This window comes from Dipodomys spectabilis, unplaced genomic scaffold (genome assembly GCF_019054845.1).
Source record: "Dipodomys spectabilis isolate Male_0828 unplaced genomic scaffold, ASM1905484v1 ptg000362l, whole genome shotgun sequence".
Lineage (NCBI taxonomy): Eukaryota > Metazoa > Chordata > Mammalia > Rodentia > Heteromyidae > Dipodomys > Dipodomys spectabilis.
Genome location: NW_024871039.1, coordinates 2,622,701 through 2,625,275, shown reverse-complemented (window position 1 = coordinate 2,625,275; position 2,575 = coordinate 2,622,701). Strand labels below are relative to the sequence as shown.

General features: G+C 32.6%; 1 pseudogene; it reads right to left on the bottom strand.

The window, feature by feature from the left end:
* Positions 1-2,028: 2,028 nt before the first annotated feature.
* Positions 2,029-2,141, bottom strand: LOC122095818 (annotated as a pseudogene).
* Positions 2,142-2,575: the final 434 nt, after the last annotated feature.

Sequence of the window (2,575 nt, the reverse complement as noted above, 5' to 3'; positions counted from 1 at the left end):
TTCTGACACTCTCTTTGGAGTCTCCTTTGAGTCTGCCTCATAAAAAATATATTATTTATCAGCTAAATGACTTTCAGTTTCTGTTTTTTGCCTGACTTCATTTAGGCTGTGATCAGAACTGACTGGCTGTGCTTACTTGAGTGCTTTTTTTTTTTTTGGGTCCGGTCATGGGGCCTGAACTCTGGGCCTGGGCGCTGTACCTCAGCTCTTCAGCTCAAGGCTAGCCCTCTACCACTTGAGCTACAGCGCCACTTCCGGCTTTTTTCTTTTTACTTATGTGGTGCTGAGGAATCGAACCCAGGGCCTCTGGCATGCAAGGCAAGCGCTCTACCACTGAGCCACCTTCCCAGCCATCTGTTTGTTTTGTGTGGTATTTTTTTGTTTTAGAGGTCTAGGATTACTATTCAAGGTAGTTGCTTCTCTGGGTCGCAGTGATCCCCTGACCTAGAGTCAATGGGTTTTTCTCCTAAAGATACAAAAAACAGCTGACTAAATTCCTGTTAATTGTCTCAAAATGAGGCAATCTGGCATCCTTGTAAAGCCATCAATAATCCTCTGTAAACACTTATAGAAATGGTCTATCAAGATGACTTTTCAAGGTTGACAGTGAACATTGTTCATTTCCAATTCAGCACAATGAAGCAGATCACATCCCATGGAGCAGACTTTTAGAAGGAAGGTCCCCTTCCTTCCTTATCTTATGATACATCAAACCATAATATTCTGCAGTTGTGGCCAGCCTGGAGCACATTTTCCCAAGAATATTCTGTAGTGTAAAAGAGGACCAACTATGAAAATAAAGGTGAAAATAGTTGTCTACTACAGATTGATTTATCTTGCTTTTATCTGTTGTTATTTTCATTACTTCAAACACATGGATAAATTATATTAGGATTAGACAAGTGGCAAAGGATTAATGGAATAAACATTCAATTTACTTTCATATATCCAATATAGTGCACTTAACCCTTTATGGAAAATTAAATCCGACTCTAGAAACAATGTCAGAAATATAAAAGCCTCAATATGAATAATCTGGCACATATACACCATCATCTACTCAGAAATTCAGTCTCTCTTTAAATATTTATTTGGTACAAAATAATAAAAATTTGATTAATGAATGTAACATTTAAGTACCATCTGAAATACTCCTCGTTTATATGATTGTATATGTTTTAGATGTCACCTAGACAGGAATTAAACATGCATGTAAAATTCAAATTTCCACAATTTAATCTAGATTAGAGGAGTCATCCCTCCTGTAATGTGTGGTGTGAATTTTACTACAATGCTGATCCCTTCCACCTAATACCAAGAGTCATGTGCAATAATTTATTTTTTCATGTTAAGATGAGTGCTGAGTGTAGGATACACTTTGAATTATTATATTAATTTATTAAAATTAGTTTCACTTTTTTCTTTTCTATAACTGCAGAAAGTAAAATTATATATTAAACATTCAATATGAAGTAATCAATAACAAATAAACTATTATTAAAATGATATTAATTATTTATAATATTAAATATTATAATATTATTTAATATTTATTATTTAATAATATTAAAATATTATTTAATAAATATTAAACTGTGATTTGAATTATAGTTCTAATAAATTGTGATGTAAACAACATTTAATAGAATTATGGGTAATGTTTTTAAACTAACCATCTTGTTAATATTTTCTAATTGTGTCATTTGTTATTGTTGATCCATGTCATCTCTTCACCTCAATTGTTTAGTTTTCTGTTTTATCTGTATTGGTTAGCTGATTATGCATTTTGTTTTCCCTTTTTAGTGACTGACATGAAGCCTCCTGAGTAGCTAGGATTACAGCCGTGAGCCACCAGCGCCCGGCCCTTAACATAAACTTATCTGGTCATATACACATAACTTTTGACCTTTTCTGCTTATCACAGACATATATTAGTTATTGAAAATTAGAGAAACCATGGGACCTATGTTTCTTTGGACTTGGCTTACTTCACTTAATAATTTTTTTTCCAAGTCTTTCCATTTCCTAACAAATTGGGCGATGGAATGCTTCAGGAATTTGCCTGTCATCCTTGGGCAGGGGCCATGCTAATCTTCTCTGTATCATTCCAATGTTAGTATATGTGATGCTGAATTGAGCACAGAATATTTTTATATATAAATTGTAATTGATTTTTTAAACTAGACAAATAAAAAAAAAGTAAGTTTAAAAGAATTGTTGTGAAATTTGAGAACCATGTACTTCTTAGATAAGTACACATTTAAGAATAAAGTCAAGATTTACATGTCAAAAACAAAATAAATCCAGATATTTGTTGTTCAAGAGATGTGTAGGAGGAGGAAATCAATTATTCTATGCAAAGGACCTGTCATTATGAACACTGCAGCAAGTGTTAAGGTTTGCTAAAAGTTTTAATGTTTTAAATATATTTACTTTTGGATATTTGCTTATATATGCCAAAACTGGGACTGTATGACAGGTCATAATACTTTTCTATAAAGTATTTAAGATTTATGGTAGCAGATAAGTACTACTAAGCATGTACATTTCACAGTTTATAGAAACTTTACTAATG